Raw genomic sequence first — 20,108 nt, 5'->3', positions numbered from 1 at the left:
CAGGGAACACTTCTCAGAGCTTTCTGAGATGCTCCTCCCAGGTTATAATCCTCAAATTTGGCTCAAATAAAATTTTCCATTTCTTAAAAAAAAAAAAGACATATACAGATGTTCGTATCAGCTTTATCTGTAACGCCCGAAAACTGGAAACAAGCAAATGTCTATCAACAAGTGAATGGATAAACTGATTTTAGTACATTCTCACAATGGAATATTAGTCAGCAATAAAAGGAATGAACTATTATTGATACATGCAACAACATGAATCTCAAAATAATTATACTGAGTAAAGGAAGCTAGATCAAAAAAAAAAGAGAGAGAGAGAGGAATTATATACTTTATGATTACATTTGTACAAAATTATAAAAAATGCCAACTACAGTTACAAAAAATAGCTCAGTTGCCTGAGGATGGCATTGACCTATGGAGAGGCAGATGGAAGTTGATTACAAGGGGGCATGAGAAATCATTTGGGGATAATGGATATGTTCGTTATCTTGATTGTGATGATGGTTCGCAGGTGCATACATATGTCAAAACTCATCCAGTTGTACACAATATGTACAGCTTATTATATGTCAATTATTCCTCAATGAAGCTGTTAAAAAGAGAAAACAAACAAACTAACTAAACCTGATGAAAGCCAGGACAGCATTCCTTTTCTTTGTCCTGTGAAGCCCCAACATGAGGTAACATATGCTTTAAAAAGAAAAAGTTTTCTAAAAGTTAATTTCTCCCATTAAAATAAAAATCTATAAGACTAAAGAAATCAAAATCCACGGCAAAGGTCTGAGATCTTCCCTCCTTAAACAGCCAAAGCATATCTAAGATGCCATGTAACTTACGTTACTAAAGTTAGAATGTGTAGCTTGATAACGCAATCATTTTTTAAAAACCATTATTCAAGATAGCCATGTCTTGTTTTTCTCTTAACTTCTAATTTCCTAAAGCACTTCAAACTGAAATGATAATTACAATAATTACAGGACATTTTAATTAATGTGAAATTATTTCTACCTTTTATCTGTTGATCCAAAAATGGTCAACATCAAGACAGATGTATACAAAGTAGAAATAAAAGCACTATTAGAGCTCCTGAAGACTAAAAGCTAATCTCTCTAATTAAAAAACAAAACACTAATATTTCTTTTCCATTAGGAAGGTAGGTACAGATAAGTAGTAGAGAAAAAATATTATTGCCTAGTATAGTTAGAAAAGCCTAAGAAAGAATTGGGATTTTAAAGGAAAAAAAGAGATAAAAGTCTGTGAAATTTTAATTGAACGTTGTCTCAAGGTAGAAAATAGCATGTGACCAAATATCTTTATTGAAGTTGGAGCAATGCTTAATATTTGTCAACTTTTCCGTTATACCTTTCCCAGTGAGAGAAGAGAAACTAAAACAAACACAAGTCTAAATTGCCTTTCTGGGCCGCTGACTCAGGTCAACTACTTATCTAAATAGAAGTCATATATGCCTATTCCCTGCTTTTCAAAGGACAGCTTCAAAAAACCAGAAGAAAAATTCTGGAATTCTTTAATCTTTCTCTGTAACATTTAAACTTAGGAGAAAAGTAAATGGAGGGGAAAATCCCTAATTTCACGTGTGTTATATTTTTCCTCACCAACTATGAGGTACTAACAGAAAACAATGTAATGGTATTGACAGAACTTTGGTTTCGAGTATTGTCTTTCTACATCACTCCTCCTCCCCACCCACTGACTTTTGTTAAGATCATTGCTTTAGAATACTTATGATTGGTCTTCAAGAAATCTAGATTAAAATGTCTCAGAGTGGGCTTCCCTGGTGGCGCAGTGGTTGAGAATCTGCCTGCCAATGCAGGGAACACAGGTTTGAGCCCTGGTCTGGGAAGATCCCACATGCCGCGGAGCAACTGGGCCCGTGAGCCACAACTACTGAGCCTGCGCGTCTGGAGGCTGCGCTCCGCAACAAGAGAGGCCACAGCAGTGAGAGGCCCAAGCACCGCAATGAAGAGTGGCCCCCGCTTGCCGCAACTAGAGAAAGCCCACACACAGAAACGAAGGCCCAACACAGCCAAAAATAAATAAATAAATAAGCTTTCATTAAAAAAAAAAAGTCTCAGAGTAGGCAGCCACTAAAGGAAACAAATATGTACAAAGCACAAAAGTCCAAGAAAATAATCTTATTTGTCCTTTATATTGTAATAAGCAAATTAATGTGGTAGGCAGAATTCTGAGATTACCCTTAACATCCCTTTCATGTTGTGAACTGACTATACAGAGGGATACATGACAAGGACCTGAGAGTGGCCTCTAGGTGCTGATGGTGTACCCCAGCCAACTACCAGCAAGAAAATGGTCCTACAACCACGAGGCACGTTCTACCAACAACCAGTGAACTTTGGCACAGGATGGTGAGCCTCAGATGATATCATATTCCCAGTTGACACCCTGATTTAAGTCTGGTGATATCCTGAAAAGGGGAACCAGATAATCTGTACCCAGAATCCTGACAAACAAGAAGTACAAGATAATAAATGTGTGTTGCTTTAAGGCGCTAAATTTGTGGTAGGTGAAAGTGGGATTCGGCTATAACAAGAACTAAAAATGTGGGAGCAGCTTTGGAATTGGATAGTGCGCAGAAGCTGAAAGAATTCTGAGAACGCCTAACTTGCCTTGAACAGATTCTTAATAGATATCTGGACTTTGAATACTGTTGGTGAGGGCTCAGAAGGAAACAAGGAACATGTTATTGGAAACTGGAGGAAGGGGAATCCTTGTTAAATAGTGGAAGAAAACTTGGTGACATTGTATCCTGCAGTTATATGGAAAGCAGAACTTACGAGTGGCAAAACTGGGCATATGGGAAGGAGATTTCCAGGTGAGGTGTTAAATGTGTTGTCTGGTTTACTCTTACTCCTCATAGTAAAATGCAAGGAGAGATAAATTGAGGAAAGTCCTATTAAAGAGGAAGGAACCAGGACTAGATGATTCTGAAGATGCCCAGCCTCTCCAGATAGCAAAAGATGCTAAAAGTCAGAAATGGTTGCCAAAAATATAATAGACAAAAAGAAAGAAAAAAGACCCTCTGCTAAAATTTCAGAAAGATCAAAAGGTCAGAGGATTCAGTCACATAAAGGGCCCTTTCAAGATTTTAAGGGTCTCTGGTAAGCTCTAGAGTTGTTCCTTAGCCATCTCAGCAGGAGGCAAAGACAGAAAAAGCATTATTTTGAAAAAAAAAATTTGCAGGTATAGCTTTCGTCTAACATAGTGAATCCCTGTGAAACCCACATAAAACCCAGAGTTCCTGAGAAAATTGTTTCAGCATAAACACTGCCAGGTTGGACTAAAAGAGGAAGAATGTAAAATCGAAAGAGGCTGCTGGAGGTGCCCTCGATTCTATAGTCAGGAATAAGCCTGGTTAATACCACTCAGCTGGGGCTTCCCTGGTGGCGCAGTGGTTGAGAGTCAGCCTGCCGATGCAGGGGACACGGGTTCGTGCCCCGGTCTGGGAAGATCCCACGTGCTGCGGAGCGGCTAGGCCCATGAGCCATGGCTGCTGAGCCTGCGCGTCCGGAGCCTGTGCTCCACAGCGGGAGGGGCCACAGCAGTAAGAGGCCCGCAAAAAAAAAAAAAACCACTCAGCTGCAAACATATGCTACCATCCTAGAAAAAGGAAGAATGACTCAGAAGGCAGAATGGAGACTCAGAGGGCAGAGTTGAGAGCCATGAAGGATTATTCCCAGGCTTTGAAACCTAACCAAAAAACCTCCACCTGACATCTGCCAATCTGAATCTCAAACTGTGATGGACCAAGTGACTCCTTTTTGACTTTCCATTCTGCCCTTCTCCTTTTTGAACGAGAATGTCTACAATAGTTATTCCATGCTTGTCCCACCATTTTATGTTGGGAATGTTGGGATAGTCTCCTTAGTTTTACAGGTTCACAGATAAATAACACATAGGAGCCTCATCTAAACCTAATGTAGATGATTTAGATGCGCCCTTGGACTTTGAGCTGATGCTTTAATAGGATGAGAACTCTGGGAACCGTGGGAGGAGATGTATTTTGCTTGTGTGTGTATGGGGTCAGAGGGCATGAATATCTGAGGGCCAGAGGGAAGACTATGGTAGGCAGAATCCTGATATAGCTCCCGAAATTCGTGCCTCCCCCCCACCCCACCGGTATACCAGACCTGTATAATCTTTCCTTGCGTATGGGTGGGACCACAAATACCAAGCGATAGCAGCCGACTTGATTAGGTTATGATATAGAAGACTCTGTTGGGGCAGACTGGAAAGAGATTCAAAGACAGGGAGATTTCCCCTGCTGGCCTTGATGATGCAAACAACCATGCTGTCAACTGCCTATGGAGGGGACCACATGGCAATGACCTCATGGTAACACTGTTGAGCAGAAAGCAGACCCCAGCTGACAGCCAGCAAGAAAATGATAAATTTAGACCTACAGCTACAAGGAACTGAATCCTGCCAAACAACCAGTGAGCATAGAAGAGCTCCAAGCTTCAGATGAGATTTCAGCCTGGTGTGACCCTGAGCAGGGGATCCACAGGAACTGTAAGAAAATAAATGCGTTGTCTGAAGCTACTAACCTTGTGGTAATTTATTATACAACAATAGAAAACTAATACAACCTGGGTATAGATTCTGAAGAAAATGTAACAAAGTAAGTCCCCTTATTATACTTCTGAAGATTTGAGGATAATGCTTTCAGACCATTAAAGTGTATCTTGTAAGAGACGGAACATTCTGAGTAAATTAATCTTGTCTTTCTAGACATCAAGTTTTTTACAAACTTCTTACTTCATGTTTTAATTGACAAAGCTATCTGCACTGAGCTGCCTGTATCATATACTGTTTGGGATGTAATGTTAGATGGTCCAGAAAAGCTGACCAAAGCTCACTCAACTCAGAAGCGAAGTAACTAGCATAAGCAAGACAAACAGTGACAGTCTATTAAAGAGGCTCTTGCTACTTTCCTGATTTTCTACCATTTAGCATTCTCAAGATCAGGCAATACTTCTACAGTTATGATCTAACTGAGAAGCGAGAAGCAAGAAGCCAGCTATCAGAGGTGTTAGAAGGCAGAGGCAACAAACACTACCCACCTGGCAAATACTGGCCAAAAAGTTCGTTCAGGTTTTTCGGTAAGATGTTATGGGAAAACATGAACGAACTTTGTGGCCAACCCAATACTAAAAGTTGAATATTGAAGGAGAAAGTGATGTTTGTCCTCTTCTCTTGTCCTTTCTTACAAATCTATACAAATCTTCTAAACCTAAAAATTTGCGGGTAAATTTATAGTGTAGTAAAATAAGGTAGTAGGTGTCATTCTGTATTAATGTGGACAAATCAACTCTGACTCTAGACAAAAATCAATGAAAAGAGTAAGCCCCAATAACTTCACAAGTCACAGCTGAAGCATAACAAACCTAGGCATGCTCCAGTAATTACAAGAGTAATTTCAACTTGATATTTGGAGACAGCCAAAATTCTACTCAAACTGCTCTGTTCTAAAAGTGATTTTGATATTACCAATTTCCATTCTGAAATATTTTAAAAACGGAAATGTTGTGTAAAACATCTACTTTTTATACCTAAACAATAAATTCAATAAATCTAAAACCAAAATCTAAAAATACTAAGCAGTGACAAGAGATATTCATACTGAATACTGCTGTTCATTTTGCCATTTTTATTTTATCTAATATAATTGTGACAACTAAATTAGATTATTGCTTGTAATTTAAATAATGACATGACTTGCAAGAACTCTTGAACCCAATTTCAAACCATGTGGTTTGGGCCACTCCCTTATTTTGTGGCAATCCAACTAAATCTATAAAGATGTGTTTTTCAAAGTATAGTATTCATATCTAATTTTTATTTTAATTAACTATAAGGTACTCTTGTGCAACTGTTATAAATAAGAATGATTAATATGCAAAATCAAAGGAGCCCTTTTTACATGAGAAGATAAAAGAATTCTGGCTTATAGACAAATAATGGTAAAATCACTTTGGATAAATCATTCAAATGGAATATTAATATATTACAGATTAGAACAACTGGAATAATGCACTCACTCCCCTCTACAATTCCCTTGACAAAATTCTGAGTTTAATTTCAGATTACATCACATTATCTCTTTTAACTCTAATCAATGCCACTCAACATCAAAGTTAATTTTAACTCATACAATCTCCATCTACTTTCATAAAGCTAGAAGTGTTCTCTATATCCAGTTTTTATTGGAGAATGCATCCACTGCCAAGACTTCACCTAATCACCTTAGGGCAGATTATTCCTAAATCTATCTCCAGCCTTGAGAAAGCTTTGTTCCAAATTCTAGATTTTTAAATTTAACTACCTACTGTACTTTTTTGCCTGTGTAGATACTGTCCTCTTGTATCAAATTCAGTACATCTAGGGAGCTTCCTGGTGGCATAGTGGTTAGGATTCCGGGCTTTCACTGCCATAACCCGGGTTCAATCCCTGGTCAGGAAACTGAGATCCCGCAAGTTACGTGGCCAAAAAAAAAATTTTCCTCCAAATCAGCCACTCTCACCATTCCAAACAGATTAATGCAACTACCATTCCTATAGCTATCAGGCTCAAAGTCCCTCTTCTTTGACTTCTTTTTTCCTTTCTTTTGCCTTAGTCTTGTCAATAAGAACTGTTGCTTATTCATTCTTAATCTCTCAAATTAATATTTGTTTCAAGTCTCAAAAAGAGGAGGAAGGCAGATGAAGAGGATACAGAAGAGTTACAGTTAAGGTCTTCCAGGCAAAGGAATACCTGTAAACCTGAAAATTGAGATATGAAACAGTAGGAGGTGTTCAAATTCTGTAGATTATCAAGAGAAAGGGGAGGGGAGACAAGAGATGAGGCTATAGCAGTGAGTAGGTGCCAGATCATGTAAGGTGTTTTTGTGATTTGCTAAGTAGTTTGAATTTTATACTGAAACCCATGAAGAGGCACTGACAAATTTCAGGGTGAGGCATAAAGTGTCAAGAGTTTGGATAAAGTCACTCAGGAAGAGCATATAAAGAAAAAAAGTCAAGTACAGAGATCTAGAGGCACTAAAAAAGCATTTAAAAGTTAGAGGAGGGAAAAGAGCCTGCAAAGCCACCTGCAAAGGAATAGCCAGAGAAATAAGAAGAAAACCATAAGATTATTATGTTAGAGAGGATGAAAGAGACGTTTCAAACAGGAGATTGGTAGAATGCAAGATTAAGAATATGGAGTTTTGTGCCACGTTGCCCAGGTTCAGATCACTAACTGTGACTTTTGGCAAATTAATATTTCTAGGCTCAGTTTTCTTCTTAAAGCAAGTTATTAACAGTTCCTATCTTATGGGAAATTGGCAAGAATTAAAAGAGATACATACGGTTCAGGACCTGATAGAGAATATAATTGTTATTCATCTTTATCATTCTTAAACAACATAGAGAAGTCATGCAGTATGACAGCATACATATTTGGCTCTCTGGATGTCATAGGTAACTTTATGCAAAGAAACTTTAGTCAAGTAGGAGAGGAAGCAAATTGATGCTGAATTGTAAGTGCTGATTAATTTTTGAAACTTGGTTGGTAACAGAAGGAGTAAAGTTAGGAGGATAAATTTGAAGGTGAGGGTGGATAATGTTTACTTTGATTTTAAATATATAAGGGACTCTGTGTATATGCTGAGGGAAAGAGCCAGTAAAGAGGTTGAAGGTACAGGAGGAGGTGGGCGATCAGTAGGCAAGGTCACAAAGGAATTGATTACCCTTCAGATGTTTCATCAGGTCCACTGAAGTCAAAGGGAAAGAAGCATGTGAGCAGATGGAGAAAAGTCAGGAAGAGGAGTTCGTGCCTAAAGCCCTCATTGGCTGAATGATGTAGTCCCCGTGACGTGTTTCAAAACGGTTGGTACACATGTCCATTTGCTTACATAGTGCAAAAACTGACTTTCTTTCAGTGTGTATTCAGGAATCCACGGCTCCCCTGGTAATTCTCATACACAATAATGTTAAAGAATTATTACTCTAAACATCTTCGGATAAAACTTTACCTCTCAATTCCAATAACTCCTATGATCATCTTGATATTAATCAATTCTAAAAGAGGAGCAATCAATGTCAGACTTTCCCTATGAATCAGAGATCAGCCAGTTGAGTACTTCCTTATGCTCATCCTTGATTTCTAGCAATTAGAGGTTCTTAAACTAACTGATGATAAAGGGCTATTTTAAGTGGTACCCTTACAGTATAGAAAACTAGAAAACCAAAGCAAAGAGACTACTGGAGTTGCAGCATATAACTATAGAATTATACATCATATCATAATGAGAATACAGGTCCCCAGTTGGTCTATTTCATGGTTGCCCCTGATGTCGGATGGAAGTCAGTTCCTCAACAAACTAGTGAATATAAGAAAAAAGAAACACACTCACGGATACAGAGAACAAACTAGTGGTTACCAGTGGGGCGAGGGAGGGGGGAAGGGGCACGATCGGGGTAGGAGATTAAGAGGTACAAACTACTATGTATAAAATAATTAGCTACAAAGAGGTATTATATAACACAGGGACTATAGCCAATAATTTATAATAACTACAAATGGAGTATAAGTTTTAAAAATTGTGAATCACTATGCTGTGTACCTGAAACTTATATAATATGTCGACAAACTTCAATTTAAAACAAAAAAAAGAAAGCTAAAAAAAAAGAAAGCTAGAAGAGAGTCAAAGAGATTGGGAGAGAATAAGATGATCCATCAACTATATTATTTAACCACTCATTCATTCATTCATTTAAATATTTATTAAAATTCTATTGTGTGCTTGGTATTGATAGGTACTAGATTTTTATTCATTAAATCAACAAATATTTAGTACCCACTATAAGCCAGACACTCTTTTAGACACTGAAGATACAGCAGTGAACTAACCAGACAAAAACACCAAGTCCCACAGAGTTTACATTCTATTAGAAGAGAAAGACAAAAAATAAATAAATAAATAGAAGATCACATGGTTATAAAAGCTATAGAGGAAAATAACTCCACAAGGATGGCTAATGAATACCCAGCAGGTTAGAGAGTACACATTTAAAATAAAATAGTCAAGAAAAGTCCTTAGTGAGAATTTGTCATTTGAGCAAAGATCTAAAGGAGGTAAGAGGGTAAGTAGAGCAGAGATATCTGGGAAAGAACATTCTGTGCAGAAACTGAAAAATCCCTGAGGCAAGAGGATGTCCCAGGAACACCAAGGAGAAACAAACTGAGTGAGAGGAAGAAAAAATTGAAGATGAACTATATAGGGTCTTCCAGGCCACTGAAGAAACTCTAACGTGTACACTGCAATGGAAAGCTTATGGGAAGGTTTTGAGAGATGTGATCTGAGCTGTTTTAAAAGGATCACTCTGGCTGCTATTTTGAGAACTGACTATAGAAGGGCAAGGGTAGAAGCAAGGAGACAATTAGGAGGCTGTGGCAATAATCCAGGCAAGAAATATTGGTAGCTTAACCCAAGATGGTAGCTGCGAGACATCTAGGAAGTGATCAAATTTTGGAAATATTTTGAAGGAAGGGCCAAAAGGATGTCCTGATATGGATGCTCTGTGCCCTGAGAAAGTGGCAAGATGAAGTTGTTATTAAGATAGAGAAGATTGTGAGGAGTTGGTCTGGAAGCAGTTTCAGAGTTCAATTTGTACATGTTAATTCTGCAGTGCTGATTAGACATTCCAGTGAAGATGCCAAGTAGAAAGCTGCATACATGAGTCTGGAGCTTATGGGAGAAGTCTGGGATGAAGATACACATGTAGAGATTATCAGCATACAGATGGTATTCTAAAGCCGTGAAATTTCATGTGATCTCTAAGGCAGTACATGCAGACAGAAGAGATACCCAAGGACAGAAGAATGAGAATTAATAAGAAAAGGAGACTGAGTAGGAGTGTGTCTCTTTAATCTAAAACAGTAATCCCTTACACCATTAATTTGTTTAACAAATTGGTTATACTTTTAAAGTCCAATTTTCTCCTCTCATCTTAAACCCTAGAAGCAAGTGAATTAAATGGACAGCAAGTAGGTAAGTTTTTTCTAGCCTTCATTTGCTTACTTTATTTTTTTTTAATTAATTTATTTATTTTTGGCTGTGTTGGGTCTTCGTTCCCGCCTGCAGGCTTTCTCCAGTTGTGGCAAGTGGGGGCTACTCTTCGTTGTGGTGCACAGGCTTCTCATTGCGGTTGCTTCTCTTTTTGTGGAGCACAGGCTCTAGGCACGTGGGCTTCAGTAGTTGCAGCACATAGACTCAGTAGTTGTGGCTCATGGGCTCTAGAGCACAGACTCAGTAGTCGTGGTGCACGGGCTCAGTTGCTCTGCAGCATATGGGATCTTCCCAGACCAGGGATTGAACCCATGTCCCCAGCATTGGCAGGCGGATTCTCAACCACTGCGCGCCACCAGGGAAGCCCCATTTCCTTACTTTAAAAAGGATTTTATGTATTTATTTTGATATTACCAAAGAATCTCCATAAGCCTACATTACGTATTTGGCAATTATCGCTTTCAAAACTACAGTATCTGTTTTTGAAGAATTAGTCTTTATTAACATTAGCAAAAAATCTAAGCTAAAATACATGATAAAAAGTAAAACTCATAATTAATGTTCAGATGGGTACATAGGGCATGGAATAGAGCAATGGTCCTATTTTCTATACTATACTAGTCTGAAGATAAATGCAATAGAATTTTACAAAACCTGTGCAATTACTTAATGTGCAATCTGAAGACAGAAAATAAAATGACCAAATGACAGGGTTGCAATATTAACTCAAATGACCTTTTGGAAGCACAAAACAGAGAGGATTTTAAGAAAGAATAGTGTTGAGGGCAGAGTCAAGATGGCAGCGTGGGAAGATGCGGAGTCCGCCGAGGGCACCACACATGGCTTTTAGGATCCTGGTTCACAAGCCAGGGGTTTGGCCAAAGCTCCTGCAGTGGGAGCTCTGAGTCTGAACCACTGGATTAACAGAGAACCTCAGACCCCAGTGAATATTCATCAGAGTGAGGTCTCCCAGAGGTCCTCATCTCAGCACCAAGACCCAGCTCTACCCAACAACCTACAAACTCTACTGTTGGAAGCCTCAGGCCAAACAACCAGTAAGACAGGAACACAATCCTACCCATAAAAAAAAAAAAAGAGATGGCAAAAAAATGTCACAGATGAAGGAGCAAGGTAAAAACCTACAAGACCAAATAAATGAAGAGGAAAAGGGCAACCTACCTGAAAAAGAATTGAGTAATGATAGTAAACATGATCCAGAATCTTGGAAATAGAATGGAGACACAGATTGAGAAAATACAAGAAATGTTTAACAAAGGTCTAGAAGAACTAAAGAACAAACAAACAGAGATGAACAACACAATAACTAAAATGAAAAATACACTAGAAGAAATCAATAACAGAATAACTGAGGCAGAAGAACGAATAAGTGAGCTGGAAGACAGAATGGTGGAAATAACTGCTGAGGAGCAGAATAAAGAAAATATTATGAAAAGAACTGAAGACAATCACAGACTTCTGGGACAACACTAAACACACCAACATTCAAACTATAGGGGTCCCAGAAGAAGAAGAGAAAAAGAAAGTGTCTGAGAAAATATTTGAAGAGATTATAGTGGAAAACTTCCCTAGCAAGGGAAAGGAAATAGTCACCCAAGCCAGGAAGTGAAGAGAGTGCCATGCAGGATAAACCCTAGGAGAAACACACCAAGACACATATTGATCAAACTAACAAAAATTAAATCCAAAGGAAAAATATTAAAAGCAGCAAGGGAAAAGCAAAAAATAACATACAAAGGAATCCCCATAAAGTTCTCAGCTGATTTTTCAGCAGAAATTCTGCAGTCCAGAAGGGAGTGGCAGTGATGAAAGAGAAAAACCTACAACCAAGATTACTCTACCCAGCAAGAATCTCATTCAGATACTGCAGAGAAATCAAAAGCTTTTCAGACAAGCAAAAGCTAAGAGAATTCAGCACCACCAAAACAGCTCTACAACAAATGCTAAGGAAATTCTTTAAGTGGGAAACACAAGAGAATAAAAGGACCTATGAAAACAAACCCAAAACAATTAAGAATATGGTCATAGGAACATACATATTGATAATTACCTTAAATGTGAATGGATTAAATGCTCCAAACAAAGGACACAGGCTTGCTGAATGGATACAAAAACAAGACCCATATATATGCTGTGTACAAGAGACCCACTTCAGACTTAGGGACACATACAGACTGAAAGTGACGGGATGGAAAAAGATATTCCATGCAAATGGAAATCAAAAGAAAGCTGGAGTAGCAATACTCATATCAGATAAAATAGACTTTAAAATAAAGACTGTTACAAGAAATAAGGAAGGACACTACATAATGCTCAAGGGATCAATCCAAGAAGAAGATATAACAATTAGAAATGTTTATGCACCCAACATGGGAGCACCTTAATATGTAAGGCAAATGCTAACGACCATGAAAGGGAAAATCGACAGTAACACAATAATAGTAGGGGACTTTAACATCCCACTTACACCAATGGACAGATCATCGAAACAGAAAATAAATAAGGAAACACAGCTTTAAATGACACAACACCAGATAGATTTAATTGATATTTATAGAACATTCCACCCGACAGTGGCAGAATACACTTTCTTCTCAAGTGCACATGAAACATTCTCCAGGACAGATCATATCTTGGGTCATAAATCAAGCGTTGGAAAATTTCAGAAAACTGAAATCATATCAATCATCTTTTCTGACCACACGCTGTGAGACTGGAAATCAATTACAGGAAAAAAACTGAAAAAAACAAATACATGGAGGCTAAACAGTGTGCTACTAAATAACCAAGAGATCACTGAAGAAATCAAAGAAGAAATAAAAAAAAAAAAACAAACCTAGGGGCTTCCCTGGTGGCACAGTGGTTGAGAGTCCGTCTGCCGATGCAGGGGACGCAGGTTCGTGCCCCGGTCCGGGAGGATCCCACATGCCACAGAGCGGCTGGGCCCGTGAGCCATGGCCGCTGAGCCTGCACGTCCGGAGCCTGTGTTCCTCAACGGGAGACCCCACAGCAGTGAGAGGCCCGTGTACCGCAAAAACAAACAAACAAACAAAAAATACCTAAAAACAAATGACAGTGAAAACACGACGACCCAAAACCTATGGGATGCAGCAAAAGCAGTTCTAAGAGGGAATTTTACAGCAATACAATCCTACCACAAGAAACAAGAAAAATCTCAAATAAACAACCTAACCCTACGCTTAAAACAACAAGAGAAAGAAGAACCAAAAAACCCCAAAGTTAGCAGAAGGAAAGAGATCAAACAGATGAGATCAGAAATAAATGAAAAAGAAATGATGGAAACAATAGCAAAGATCAACAAAAAAGATCAATAAAAGCAAAGAAGATAAACAAAATTGATAAACCACTAGCCAGACTCATCAAAAAAAAAAAATGGAAAAGACTCATCATCAGAACTAGAAATGAAAAAGAAGTAACAATTGACACTGCAGAAATACAAAGAATCATGAGAGATTACTACAAGCAACTTTTGCCAATAAAAGGGACAACCACGAAGAAATGAACAAATGCTTGGAAAGGTACAATTTTCCATGACTGAACCAGAAAGAATTAGAAAATATAAACAGACCTATCACAAGTAATGAAATTGAAACTGTAATTAAAAACCTTACAACAAACAGAAGTCCAGGGCCAGATGGTTTCACAGGCAAATACTATCAAACATTTAGAGAAGAGCTAACACCCATCCTGCTCAAACTCTTCCCAAAAATTGCAGAGGAAGGAACACTGCCAAATTCATTCTATGAAGCCACCATCACCCTGATACCAAAACCAGAAAAAGATATCACAAAAAAAGAAAATTATGAACCAATATCACTGATGAACATAGATGTAAAAATCCTGACCAAAATACTAGCAAGCAGAATCCAACAACACATTAAAAGGATCATACACCATGATCCAGTGGGATTTATCCCAGGGATACAAGGATTCTTCAATATATACAAATCAATCAATGTGATACACCATATTAACAAATTAAGGAATAAAAACCATATGATCATCTCAAGATGCAGAAAAAGCATTTGACAAAATGCAATACCCATTTATGTTAAAAACTCTCAGGAAAATGGGCATAGAGGGAACCTACCTCAACATAATAAAGACCATATATGACAAACCCACAGCAAACATCGTACTCAATGGTGAAACACTGAAAGCATTTCCACTAAGATCAGGAACAAGACAAGGATGTCCACTCTCACCACTCTTATTCAGCATAGTTTTGGAAGTTCTAGCCATGGCAATCAGAGAAGAAAAAGAAATAAAGGAATACAAATTGAAAAAGAAGAAGTAAAGCTGTCACTGCTTGCAGATGACATGATACTATAAATAAAAAATCCTAAAGATGCCACCAGAAAACTACTAGAACTAATCAATGAATTTGGTAAGGTTGCAGGATACAAAATTAATGCTCAGAAATCTCTGGCATTCCTATACACTAACAATGAAAAATCTGAAACAGAAATTAAGAAACAATCCCATTTACCATTGCAACAAAAAGAATAAAATACCTAGGAATAAACCTACCTTAAGGAGGTGAAAGATTTGTACTCAGAAAACTATAAAGCACTGATGAAAGAAATCAAAGATAACATAAACAGATGGAGAAATATACCATTTTCTTGGATTGAAAGAACCAATATTATGAAAATGAATACTACCCAAAGCAGTCTACAGATTCAATGCAATCCCTATCAAACTACCAATGGTATTCTTCACAGAATCAGGACAAAAAAATTTACAATTTGTATGGAAACACAAAAGATCGCAAATAGCCAAATCAATCTTGAGAATGAAAAACGGAGCTGGAGAAATCAGGCTCCCTGAATTCAAACTATACTGCAAAGCTACAGTAATCAAGACAGTATGGTACTGGCACAAAAACAGAAATATACATCAATGGTACAGGATAGAATGCCCAGAGATAAACCCACGCACATATGGGCACCTAATTTATGACAAAGGAGGCAAGAACATACAATGGAGAAAAGACAGCCTCTTCAGTAAGTGGTGCTGGGAAAACTGGACAACTACATGTAAAAGAATGAAATTAGAACACTACCTAACACCATACACAAAAATAAACTCCAAACCAATTAAAGACTTAAATGTAAGACCAGACACTATAAAACTTTTAGAGAAAAACACAGGAAAAACACTCTTTGATATAAACCACAGCAAGATCTTTTTTGACTCACCTCCTAGAGTCACAGAAATAAAAACAAAAATAAACAAATGGGGACTTCCCTGGTGGCTCAGTGGTTAAGAATCCGCCTGTCAATGCAGGGAACACGGGTTCGAGCCCTGCTCCAGGAAGATCCCACGTGCCGCAGAGCAACTAAGCCTGTGTGCCACAAATACTGAGCCTCTGCTCTGGAGCCCACAAACCACAACTGCTGAGCCCATGTGCCACAACTACTGAAGCCCTGTGCCTAGAGCCTGTGCTCCGCAACAAGAGAAGCCACCACAGTGCGAAGCCTGAGCACCGCAATGAAGAGTAGCCCCTGCTCATCTCAACTAGAGAAAGCCCATGAACAGCAACAAATACCCAACGCAGCCAAATAAATAAATAAATAAAAATTTTTAAAAAAAGCACAACCAAGTAGATATTTTTTAAAACTAAAATAAAAAATAAATAAACAAATGGGACTTAAATTTAAAAGCTTTTGCACAGCAAAGGAAACCATAAACAAGACAAAAAGACAACCTTCAGAATGGGAGAAAATATTTGCAAATGAAACAACAGACAGAGGATTAATCTCCAAAATACACAAACAGCTTATGGAACTCAATATCAAAAAAACAAACAATCCAGTTAAAAAATGTGTGGAAGACCTAAATAGACAATTCACCAAGGTAGACATACAGATGGCCAAGAGGCACATGAAAAGATGCTCAACATCACTAAGTATTAGAGAAATGCAAATCAAAACTACAGTGAGGTATCACCTCACGATGGTCAGAATGGCCATTATCTGGCCATTATCAAAAAAGCTAGAAATAGTAAATGCTGGGGAGGGTGTGGTGAAAAGGGAACCCTCCTACACCATTGGTGGCAATGTAAATTGGTACAACCACTATGGAGAACAGCATGGAGGTTCCTTAAAAAACAAAAAATAGAATTACCATATGACCCAGCAATCCCACTGCTGGGCATATAACTTGAGAAAACCATAATTCAAAAAGAGATATGCACCACAGTGTTCATTGCAGCACTATTTACAATAGCCAGGACATGGAACCAACCTATGTCCATCGACAGGTGAATGGATGAAGAAGATGTGGCACATATAACCAGTGGAATATAACTCAGCCATAAAAAGAAGTGAAATTGAACTATTTGTAGTGAGGTGGATGGACCTAGAGTCTGTCATACAGAGTGAAGTTAGTCAGAAAGAGAAAAACAAATACCGTATGCTAACACATATATATGGAATCTAAAAAAAAAATGGTACTGATGAACCTAGTGGCAGGGCTGGAATAAAAACGTAGACATAGAGAATGGACTTGAGGATATGGGGTGTGGGGGAAGCTGGGGCGAAGTAAGAGTGGCATGGACATATATATAGTACTAAATGTAAAATAGATAGCTAGTGGGAAGCAGCTGCATAGCACAGGGAGATCAGCTCGGTGCTTTGTGACCACCTAGAGGGGTGGGGTAGGGAGGGTGGGAGGGAGGCTCAAGAGGGAGGGGATACGGGGATATATGTACGCATATGGCTGATTCAGTTTGTTGTAAAACAAAAACTAACACAGTATTGTGAAGCAATTATACTCCAATAAAGATTTATAAGATAAAAAATTAAAAAAAGAAAGAACAGTGTTTGTTTAAGGTTCTGTCCGTTATGGATTCTATTACAAATGATGAATAACAGAACTTATTAAGGTCAATTGGAATGTTTTAAGGAAAAAGTCTTAGTACATCTGATATTGCTAGTTGGGTCATAGCTACTGATGTTAGGAAGGAGGAAGAGGAGAGGCAGAAGGACAGCAAGAGAGGGAAAGGGAAAGATGAATGACAACAGAGCAGCAGCACAAGTGCACTCCTGCCCAGGCTTTGTCTGCCTTCTGAGTGTAAGGAATTCAATGTGCCAGTGAGAAACTGGAAACACAAGACCCAGTTAGAGGTAGTGGGTAGCCTCCGAGACAGAGGGTTACATTGTAAATCTGTGTTTTAGGGAGAAACAGGAAAGGATTCAAGAGAAACATAGGAGAGGCTTCCAAAGACGATAGATACCTAAACGAAAACAGGGGAATCTTCAGCAGTAATCAGTTAGTTGTAAACACTCAGGTAACGAGAGGGAAAGAGCTGGAACTGCAAAGTAAAGTTATTTGACATTTATTTCTAAAATTACCTCCAGAGTAGAGACTATCTATTGGACAATATCTAAGAGTAACTGCAGATGGTTAGCACCCCAGTAATCTGGATTGCACAAACAAGACTGAAAAATTGGCATTTGATTAATGAGCACAGTAGTGAGTTAATTATGTTCTGTGTTCGTTACTCAAGGAGAATGTGACCCAGTATATATGAACATTATGATTCAGAGAATATGATGCATAACATCTTGTTTTCTGTTATTTATATTATATCGTATGTAATGTTAGTGACATAGCCTATATGGATTGAACACTCTCAAAAACACCTCTGTTGTACTCATGTAAACAAAAGATTTCATGTATCTACATGGATGAAATCTCTGATCATGTTCTCAACTTTCAGTATCCTCCCAGAACAGTTCCATTTTCACTTTTTTTTTTTTTTTTTTAAAAAGCTAACTTTTAAATTAGGGGTACTACACAAATACCATAAGAGATCATTCCACTACAGGGCTCAAGAGGTATCATTTTCTTTTTTCTCTTTAGAGTTCTTAATTTCCAAACACCTCATTTGAAACTGGGCTTTGGTTAAAGAGACTTAATTTTATGAAATGGTTTATCTAAGAACACACACTAAATTACTGACACTGTTAAAAAAATATGTATCAACTCAAATTTCAAATATTATATACTCATAAGAAAACCATCACTAAATTTTGGTTCTTTCTACTCATAACTTTACAGAATAAGGAACTTGTCAAAATGGCCAATAAGGAAACCTTTTTCAGTATCTCCAAGAACAGAAAAGGGAAGTATCTTTATTCCTGTCAGTCCTGTTGTAAGAACTTTACAAGTTTTAGAATATCTTTTTTTCTCTAATGCCAAACTGCAAACAAACAAACAAAACAAAAAACAAAAAAAACCCACAAAACAAACAAAAAACAAACCAAGAAAGATTTGGCTTCTGAAATGAGTTAATGGACAGACTGAGTATATTAAGCAAGAGACTCTTAGCCCTTTAACAAATCTGTTGGGTAGCACAGGAAATTACTGTGTTATTGCAACAATTCCATGAGGTAGATACTATGATTATTCCATGTTACAAATGAGGAGCTAAGGCACAGAGATTAAATAAATTGCCCAAGATCATACAGCGAGTAAATTGTAGAGCTGGGATGTGAATTCAAGCACTGTCAATTTCTTCATCTAAAAAATGGGGACTTCTGAGTTAATACATGCAACAGTCTTTGAACATGTGCCTGGCACATAATTGCTTAATAAATGTTAACTATTATTATTAAAAATTAGATTAGTGAGAGATTTCAATGAAGAAATACAAAATGAAGAAATACAAAAAACAAACTATTTTTCAGTCTTTCTGGCAGCTCACAGATGGAAACTTGATAAAGAAAAGGAGAATGTAGATTACATTTGCACACTAGCCTGAGATGGGCTTAACCTACAGATGAAGAAAGAAAATTCAAGTTCTTTGATCTTTTAAAATATCTAGTACAAAGGAAAAATTTAACTTAAAAGAGGAAAAGGCATTGCTTGCTCTTTTAGTAAGCAAATGCTGAAACTGCATTAAAATCCAGATAGGGAAGAGAGACAATTCTGGAAGCCTTCCATAGCCTGAGGTCTTTCATTTCTTAGGAGAAGTGGAAAGGGGCTGTAGGAAGAGACCCAAAATTTAACTCCTATCACCACAACACATTTCTATATCTCTAAATGTCTTTTCTAACATCCCTGATTATTACATTTGGCTTAAGGTGAAGCTTTTCTAAGAGTAATGCTAGTGGTGAGAGAGAATTTCTGCAGCTAAATTTTAGAAAACTGAATTTCATAATAAGCAAGTTACTCTGTTTTAAATTCTCTTTCAATACTCCTGATTAGGTCATGGAGAAAGTTCCAGTTTAGTGCTAGTTAGTTTTATTTGCTAATGCTCCCCTTTCAACAAATAGAGACATGTCCTAAGCTTGGAGCACTGCTGCACAGGTAGGCCACTCTATCATAGCTCGCATTTAATAACATTATTATGTTTTTATGTTTCAAAATGATACTGACTTTTGCATTTACCTTCTACTTACAGAACACTTTACTGGTTTTCCATATAAGAAAATAATCCTGAGGTAAGATTTCCTTTTTAAATAAATAAACATAAAAATGAGATATTTAAAAATATTAAGTAAATAGCATTAGGATATGGCAAAGATTATGATGGTAGTACTGATGAATAAAGTATAGGAAACACAAGCTTAAGGAAATTCTATTCTTAAGGAAAAATGGATGACTTAGCAAGATGGTTCAATTAATGGGCTAATTAACACTTACGGGTTATTTGTGCAGGAGAACAGAGCAAAAACATTCTAGAACCTCTTCCTCCAAATTTCATGACTCATCACTAAACCTCAGAACCTCCCGTCTAAATAGCCAACATTGCTAATACAATGAAACATACAGTATACCTCAATTAAATTTAATATTCCAGTTATATCACAAAATGTATTTATTTATATACATTTATAAGTAAATCCCTATTTAACAAAAGAAACAGTATTTTTACAAGATGGTTTTCCCTAAATCAGTGCATAACTCTCTCCTCTTTCTAACAGGTCTAAATTCAGGTACAGCAGTTTCACTTCTGGGAATTACA

The 20,108-nt window shown here is 37.5% G+C and overlaps 1 protein-coding gene across 24 annotated transcripts in view; it reads right to left on the bottom strand.

Moving 5' to 3' along the window:
- Positions 1 to 20,108, bottom strand: part of PTPN13 (protein tyrosine phosphatase non-receptor type 13) — a 264,276-nt gene that overhangs the window by 213,812 nt on the left and 30,356 nt on the right. The gene's annotated exons all lie outside the window — the stretch shown is intronic.

The sequence above is a fragment of the Delphinapterus leucas genome, chromosome 5 (genome assembly GCF_059928025.1).
Source record: "Delphinapterus leucas isolate spDelLeu-1000000601 "Yukka" chromosome 5, BTC_Dleu_Yukka2, whole genome shotgun sequence".
Classification (NCBI taxonomy): Eukaryota; Metazoa; Chordata; class Mammalia; order Artiodactyla; family Monodontidae; genus Delphinapterus; species Delphinapterus leucas.
This window is presented reverse-complemented; position numbering and strand designations above follow the sequence as displayed.